The sequence below is a fragment of the Anabrus simplex genome, chromosome 1 (assembly GCF_040414725.1).
Source record: "Anabrus simplex isolate iqAnaSimp1 chromosome 1, ASM4041472v1, whole genome shotgun sequence".
NCBI classification, from domain to species: domain Eukaryota; kingdom Metazoa; phylum Arthropoda; class Insecta; order Orthoptera; family Tettigoniidae; genus Anabrus; species Anabrus simplex.
In genome coordinates this window covers 1657050079-1657058759 of record NC_090265.1, presented here as the reverse complement: position 1 = coordinate 1657058759, position 8681 = coordinate 1657050079, and the positions used below count along the sequence as shown (strand labels likewise).

Sequence of the window (8681 nt, the reverse complement as noted above, 5' to 3'; positions counted from 1 at the left end):
AACAGTGGAAAATTAAAGAAGCTATGTGCTAAATGTCTTCACGTACACTTGACAGGGGGCCCCGTGAGCGAGCCGAAAATGAAGACATTTAGTTATTCATTACAAGGGATTCTGAGATCTGATTTCGTCTGGGTGTGTCTTAACCATATTATAAGATCACTGGTCACCTGATTATTGCACTCTAATTCACCGAGAAGCTTAGGAAATTTGAGAGGGGGAAACTTCTGAGCTAGTATAAGGTTTGGGAAGCGTCACTCTGGGGCAGTCTGCGTTTTTATCTCGCGTGGGAGAGATGTGCGTCGGTATCGGGCTAAAGTTCCCTTTGTGTGCGAACTTTTACTGCAGAGAATAGTCGAAACGACTTAATTCGAGTGGTGTATGAGTAGAACTAAAAAAGGGTTATAATTAAGTGCGATTTCTCTCATCCTTTCTTTCCTTTCTCAATCCGTTTACTCTCTAGGGTTGGTTTTCGCTCGGATTCAGCAAGGGATTCCACCTCTACCGCCTCAAGATCAGTGTCCTGGAGCGTAAGAGTTTGGGTAGGGGAAACAACTTGGAAAGAGGACCAGTACCTCACTTAGGCGGCCCCCATCTGCTATGCTGAACAGGGGCCTTGTGGGGAGATTGTCATCATCATCATCATCATCATCATCATCTGTTTACCCTCCAGGTTCGGTTTTTCCCTCGGACTTTGCGAGGGATCCCACCTCTACCGCCTCAAGGGCAGTGTCCTGGAGCTTCAGACTCTTGGTCGGGGGATACAACTGGTGAGTATGACCAGTACCTCGCCCAGGCGGCCTCACCTGCTATGCTGAACAGGGGCCTTGTGGAGGGACGGGAAGATTGGAAGGGATAGGCAAGGAAGCGGGAAGGAAGCGGCCGTGGCCTTAAGTTAGATACCATCCCGGCATTCGCCTGGAGGAGAAGTGGGAAACCACGGAAAACCACTTCCAGGATGGCTGAGGTGGGAATCGAACCCACCTCTACTCAGTTGACCTCCCGAGGCTGAGTGGACCCCGTCCCCGCCCTCGTACCACTTTTCAAATTTCGTGCCAGAGCCGGGAATCGAACCCGGGCCTCCGGGGGTGGCAGCTAATCACGCTAACCACTACACCACAGAGGCGGACGTGGGGAGATTGTACGATTGGAAAAGAGCGGCCATGGCTTTAAGTTACGTACCATCCCAGCATTTGCCAGGAAGAAATGTGGGAAACCACGCAAAACCACTTCGGGGATAGCTGAGGTGGGAATCGAACCCCCTCCACTCAGTCGCCCGCTCGAGGCTGAGTGGACCCCGTTCCAGTCCTCATAACACTTTTAAAATTTCGTCGCAGAGCCGGGAATTGAACCCCGACCTCCAGGGGTGGCAGTTAATTAATCCCACTGAAAACTACACCACAGAAGCGAACGATCCCAAATTTAACGTAGGCTAATTCAATATAATTTCGAATCACTCAACCAACAGTGAACAATGAATCGATCCATCTACACTGGTCTGCATTTCGGGCAGTTGCCCAGGTCGCAGATTTCCCCATCAGTTGTTTTAAACTAGTGGTTCCTGCTACTAGATCATATAACCCTAGTAGCAGAGACTGCCTGAAAAGCCAATTGGTGCACAGCACAGTCAGATGATTGATGTCGACCAACGTATGTCGTCATCATCAGCCCAGTGAGATTTGGAAATTATGTTGTTTTGTTACTGTTGTTGCTTTATTGATGTTCCACCAGAATGTATTTTTTTTTTTCTCTGTCAACCTGCAGATGCAGGGAAACTAAGAACTATAAACATAATTAATTCGTAATTTTGTAGACTACTGTATACTAAATAAGAATCTATGTGTTTGGAATTTTGTTGGGTTCTCTCCCTCCTCCCCCGCCGTCCCCAATAAAATTCCTGCCGACGCTCCTGCTTCGGTGGCATGTTACCTGATTTGTCAGTATTAAAAAGAATGATACTAACTGGGCGAATTTAATATCAATATCAAGATACCTTAATTAATATCTCAATTGATTCTGCTTGCTAAATTGATTTAAAAATTAAAAGAAGGACGATAGAATTTTGATTGAATTTCTGTTCAAATCTTCTAACGTTAAGTTCAACGGGTGAGCAATGGAGAAATCAGACAGGAGGAAATATATTGACCAAGTGACCTGTCTGATAATACATGTAGCATCGGTGGTTCAGTGGTAGAATGCTCGCCTGCCACGCGGGCGGCCCGGGTTCGATTCCCGGCCGATGCAATCAATAATTTTTAATTTCTAAAGTTCCATAGAGATAGAAATGAAATTCAATAATACACGCAATCTAAGGCATTATATTACAGAAAGTCGTATAAATATGTCATTTTAGTGAATGTGAGAGTTATACTGTATAACCGAACATCGAAATTTTGAGACTGGTTGATGTTTTCCGTGCCGGCTCATCTTCATGTTAACATTCCTTCTCTTCGTAAATAAGTCATCTAATCATAATGTAGGCTATCAATTTGACGTCCCACTATTGGCTTTTACGGTTTTCGTAGACGCCGAGGTGCCGGAATTTTGTAGCGCAAGATTTCTTAGGGTCCAGTATTGTGGTGTAGTGGTTAGTGTGATTAGCTGCCACACCCGGAGGCCCGGGTTCGATTCCCGGCTCAGCCGCGGAATTTGAAAACTGGTACAAAGACTGGAACGGGGTCCACTCAGCCTCGGGAAGTCAATAGTCGTTAGTTTCAAGATATTTGTATGTATTGAACTAATTTCCACGCACTTATCCGTTTACTTATTCGCTGGAGCGTTTCTGTTTCTGTTGATTTTCGTCTCTCATCACATTCCTACTAGTCTGCAAGCATTGTTGGAAATGTCCTCCATGCTCGTCACTCGAAGTGTCACAATTGCTTGGAAAGAGGTCAAGATATGGGTGAAGAAAGATGATCTTCAATGACATATTTCTACCTAATTCTTGGGATGTTCTCAACCAATCACGGAGATTTACTGCACATAAATTACAACAATGTGTGGTGGTGGTGATTACTGTTTTTAGAGGAAGTACAACTAGACAACTATCCTCTCTACGAGGTATAACACGAATAAGAGAAAAATGAAACAGAACCGACACTACGAAAAATGAAGGTACCGTCCAAAGAAAGATATGAGACGCGAGGAGGGTGAAAATGACGGACTCTCCAGCCCTCGGAAACCTAATAGCGTCGGGGTCGGAAAAGAACAAGAGTTGACCAAGGAAGGTCGGATAGGATGGATGAAAGTGAGGAGCCTGGCACAAGTAAGTGGAGGCAATGCCAGGACTCAGCTAATGGTCCCATAGTTGCCAAAACCACGAACCAAAGTTCAGAGCCCCTGGGCAACAATGTCTGGTACCCAGGGTTTGGCCTATCCTTACTTATTTTACAGTAGAACTAATGCTGTCCGCCTCTGTGGTGTAGTGGTTAGTGTGATTAGCTGCCACCCCCAGAGGTCCGGGTTCGATTCCCGGCTCTGCCACGAAATTTGAAAAAAATGGTACGAAGGCTGGAACGGGGTCCACTCAGCCTCGGGAGGTCAGCTGAGTAGAGGTGGGTTCGATTCTCTCCTCAGCCATCCTAGAAGTGGTTTTCCGTGGTTTTCCACTTCTCCTCCAGGCAAATGCCGGGATGTTACCTAAGTTGAGGCCACGGCCGCTTCCTTCCCTCTTCCTTGCCTGTCCCATCCAATCTTCCCATCCCTCCATAAGGCCCTGTTCAGTATAGCAGGTGAGGCCGCCTGGGCGAGGTACCGGTTATTCTCCTCAGTTGTATCCTCCGACCCAAAGTCTGAAAGCTCCAGGACACTGCCCTTGAGGCGGTAGAGGTGGGATCCCTCGCTCATTCCGAGAGAAAACCGACCCTGGTGGGTAAACAGATTAAGAAGAAGTAGTAATAGAAGAAGAAGAAGAAGAAGAAGAAGAAGAAGAAGAAGAAGAAGAACTAATGCTAATATTATGCTGTCTTCGTTAACAGAGTCCATTCATGTTTCTAAGGTGGAAAGGTCACTGCACCGCGTACATTATTCATCCACACTATTTACAAATTTTCGCGGCACCTTGAAGTCCAAAAAGTCTGGATTGAAAACCAAATTACAAATCAGCTTAAGATGATGAGGATTATAATTATGTCTTATGCACCCTTGAAAGTAAATGAAGGTTTATACTAGGTTTTAAAAATTATTTGATCGAGCTCGATAGCTGCAGTCGCTTAAGTGCGGCCAGTATCCAGTATTCGGGAGACAGTGGGTTCGAACCCCTGAAGATGGTTTTCCGTGCTTTCCCATTTTCACACCAGGCAAATGCTGGGGCTGTACCTTAATTAAGGCCACGGCCGCTTCCTTCCCACTCCTAGCCCTTCCCTGTCCCATCGTCACCATAACACCTATCTGAGTCGGTGCGACGTAGAGCCAATAGCAAAAAAAAAAAAGGAAATTATTTGCCCCTGAAAACTGAGGAAAATCACAACGAAAATTGTTCTGATGGACTGCATATCCATACGTGGCTCTGAGGCGTGTCCAGTCGTAAGCAACATAATATATACGAAGAGCATTGTGACGTACGAGATTTGGTTTCTTCAACGACAGTATGGCTTTTGTCCGACTCCATGGCTAAATTGCATCTGACGTCGGTAACTCTTATTGTGTCCCTTCCTGGAAACACCTGCTCAATAATGCCCATCTTCCACTGCAAAGGTGGCAGGTGATCTTCCTTCCTTCAGAACAAGAGTGTCTGCTTGAAGATTCGGATGTGACGTGGACCATTTCTTCCTCTGTTGCAAAGTGTGAAGATAACCCTTGGACCATCGACGCTGCGTCTGCTGCCAGCGTGACAGTCGTATTTGGACGAGACTCAGTCATATGAGGGTCAGTGATGGAAGTGAGTAGAACACCAACGAGAAAGTGACCAGGTGTGAGAATAGAAGGATCACTAGGGTCATCGGATAATGCACACAATGGTCTAGAATTGAGGCTCGCTTCAATTTGCGTGAGTAAAGTAACCGACTCTTCGTAGGCTAAAACTGTTTGACCCACTACCCGACGGAAGTGGGACTTTTTTCGTTTCACTGCGGACTCCCATATTCCGCCAGAGTGTGGTGAACGTGACTGAATGAAGTGCCATTTGAATTTTGATGCTGCAGCATGACTGCTTATTTCCTTGTTGAATAGTTCGTCCTTCAGCATTTGCTTCAGTTCCTTGTTAGACGCAATAAATGTTGTAGCATAATCACTGTAGAGATCCTGAATATGTCCACGACGAGAAACGAATCTTCTGAGAGTTGCGATGAATGCCTGAGATTTCAAACCTGTGACAGGTTCGATACGTACAGCTCTCGTGCTGAAGCAAACGAATATCGCAACGTAGCATTTGTAGATCGATTTACCTTTCCTGGATCCTATTTTAACATCAACTGGCCCTGGAAAGTCAACACCTGAGGACAGGAATGGACGAGACATCTGGATGCCAGCCCTTGGCCCATGAGTTGACTTGCACTCTTTGCCTTAAGCCTAAAGCACTGTATACATCTGTGGATGACTGACAGAATGGATTGCCTTGCTCTAGGAATCCAGTATCTAGATCGAAAGGATGTGAGCAGCATGTGAATCTCAGCGTGGAGAAGTCTGTGGTGCTCATATTGAATGAGTAGACGAGTGAAATGGTGATTAGGTGCGAGGATTATTTGATGCTTCCTATCGTAGGCTAGGTCTGAGTTGACAAGTCTTCCTCCAACTCGCAGAATTTGCATTTCATCCAGAAAAGGGCTTAGATATAAAATGTTGCTCTTATGGGAAATAGGCTGTCCGTTGCTTAAGGCTGCGATCTCATATTGGTAGCTGACCTGCCGAATCAGTCTAATACAGGTCAGACATGCCTCTTCAAGCTCCGCTGAGGAGTGTGGTGTGATGTGTTTGTGTTGATGGTTGCGGCGGTTTAGGACGAAGCGTTTGCAATAAGCAACTATTCGGACTAGTTTACTGTAAGAGGAATATCTTTCGGTTACATCCTCGGAGGCTCTTGTAGTAGTTAGCAGTGAGGTGACCGGTCGTACTTCAGGCAAGTTTTGAGGAAAGTCTCTGGAAGTTGAATTTAACTAGAATTCATTCTGTTCTTCGAGCCATTTCGGGCCTTTCTACCACAATGGCGTTGACTGAAGTGCTGCAGGATCTGCGCTCCTAGAGATTAGATCTGCTGGATTATCGTGCGTCGATACATGTCTCCAGGGTTCCATGTTGGTCTGCTGCTGAATCTGAGACACTCTGCTAGCTACAAAGTTCTTCCAGCGCGTGAGTGTGCCCATTATCCAAGCGAGCACAATCATAGAATCAGTGTATAAACGAATGCTATGGATGTAGAGTCCAACACTACCCTTTCAATTAATCTTCCGAGTAATGCTGCTCCAAAGAGTTCAAGTCTGGGCAGAGTAATCCGTTTCACTATAGTCATTCTTGATTTGGCGCATTATAGTTTGCTTGTGATTGTACCGTGAACATCCATGGCGGGAATGTAGAGTCAAGCTCCACATGCTCTTTCACTAGTGTCACAAAATCTATGAAGTTGTATGATGGAAGTGAGGTGAGGAACCACAAGACGCTCAATTCTAATGTAGTTCAAGTGTTGTGGAAGGTTGACTAGGCCCAGCCATTTATCCTGTAATTCGTCTGAGAAAGGATCATTTCACCCCAAACCAGAGCTCCATAGGTCTTTTAAGAACACCTTATATGTAATAACAACAGGGCTTATAAGTCCCAACTGATTAAACGTAGAAGCAACTATGGACGCGACCTCACGCTTAGTAATAAGGTGCCTTGAAGGGATCTTGATATCCACCGTTCTTGAAATGTTTCTTATCAGGAAATGGTCTGTTGACGGGTTTCAATGTAGGCCGAGGGTGTATGACACTATCATGTGTATCGAGTGAAATCAAATCTTGAGTTACTTCACAGGTGGGTGGAATTCTTTCCAGAAGCTCGCTGAAGTTGGATGAAAACCAATTCACCAGGAGCCGGACTCCAAACGCATTAAGTGGCTCCCTATTACAAACCGTCTTTCTGTCTGGAAGGCAATGAAATGGCGTATGGCTTTTAGTGCCGGGAGTAACCGAGGAAACGTTCGGCTCGCCAGATGCAGGTCATTTGATTTAACACCCGTAGGCGACCTGCGTGTCGTGATGAGGATGAAAATATGATGAGACGACACATACACTCAGCCGCCATGCCAGCGAAATTAACCAATTAAGGTTACAGTTCCCGACCCGGCCCGGAATCGAACCCGGGACCCCTGTGACAAAAGGCCAGCACGCTAACCATTTAGCCATGGAGCCGGACTGGAAAGCAATAGAAGCGCTGAAGGAAACACAACGCGAAACACAGACAAAAGCCACGTTGAAAGAATTTTGATCTGCATACAGAAGTGGTTAATGGTAAAATATCACTTGCAGAGTTCAGAAAACGAATTGATCAACTAGTTGCATTAATAGTTACCATGCACTATAAAATATATATTAAACGCGGCAGTATGTTGTTGCTAAAGTGTTAGTGCATTTTGTAGTGACTCGTTTATACAGTATTAAGACTAGGGAGGGTTGCAACGATCGATCTTGTGTTACTGTAGTGATTAGTTTTTTTTATCTTGTGCAGAGAACATAACGACCGTTGTAGCCATCGACAGACCCGTCTGGATACAAGCCCCAATTCGGTCCGGAAGGAATCTAACAGAATATCCGAAGACTCCCTCACTTCATGCAGTTAGTTAATGTAACCTCCTTCCTTTTCTTATATTCCTGGTAGATACACAGCTTACACACCATTTTGCTTGCGTCATATTGGGAACAACGAAATAGTCCTGTCGGTCTCTTTTTTGACTTAACATGTGCGCAAATTCCCCTTCTGTATTATTAATGACTGTTTTGAAGCATCGATCGGAAACGTTGATAATTCTCAAATGTAGATGTATTTCTGTTTGTTGGGTCTAAATGAAGACGTGTATTAAGAAAATTACAAACTACTCAGCCCCAGAGCTAGATTAACCACACACGGATAAAATTCCCGACCTGTCCGGGAATCGATCCTGGTGCCCTCTGAACGACGGCAATTCAGCCAAGGAATTCATTAGACTTCTCCCAGGTATTTCTGGGGTTGTTGGAGACTCCTACCCTATTTTGATTTTGGCTGGAAGTATAAAGCCGTGTGCTCTTCCTGACGCCACGTGATATTTGAGGTGAAATCTTCAACCTAGAATCGATCGAGGTTCGTACGTCAGCCTTCCAGGTGGGTAGCGAGCCACCGAGCTAATAATGACTCTCTTCCATCTCCACTACTGTAGCTTCAAAATTTACCGTCTACCAACCTTCATTTTCTTACAGTCTGCTTTACGTCGCATTGACACAGACAGATCTTACAGCGGCGATGGAATAGGAAAGGACTGGGAGTGGGAAGGAAGAGACCGTAGCCTTATGTAAGATACAGCCCAAGCAAGCATTTGCCTGGTTTGCGCATGTGAAACCACGTAAAAATATCTTCAGAGAAACCGACAGTGGAATTCGAACCCACTATCTCCCAAATGCAAGCTGATAGCCACAATTCCTTCCAAAAGAAATATTTCATTTACGGTTACACTCTGAAGGACCCCCATGCAGGTAGGTGTTGTTTCCTTTTGAGTTGCATGCTAACAGTGACAAGTATTG

At 45.3% G+C, this 8681-nt stretch overlaps 1 non-coding gene across 1 annotated transcript; it reads left to right on the top strand.

The window, feature by feature from the left end:
- The first annotated feature begins 2170 nt into the window (after window positions 1–2170).
- On the top strand, window positions 2171–2241 carry TRNAG-GCC (transfer RNA glycine (anticodon GCC)). The gene has a single exon. It is a non-coding gene; the product is annotated as a tRNA-Gly (tRNA).
- The last annotated feature ends 6440 nt before the right edge of the window (window positions 2242–8681 follow it).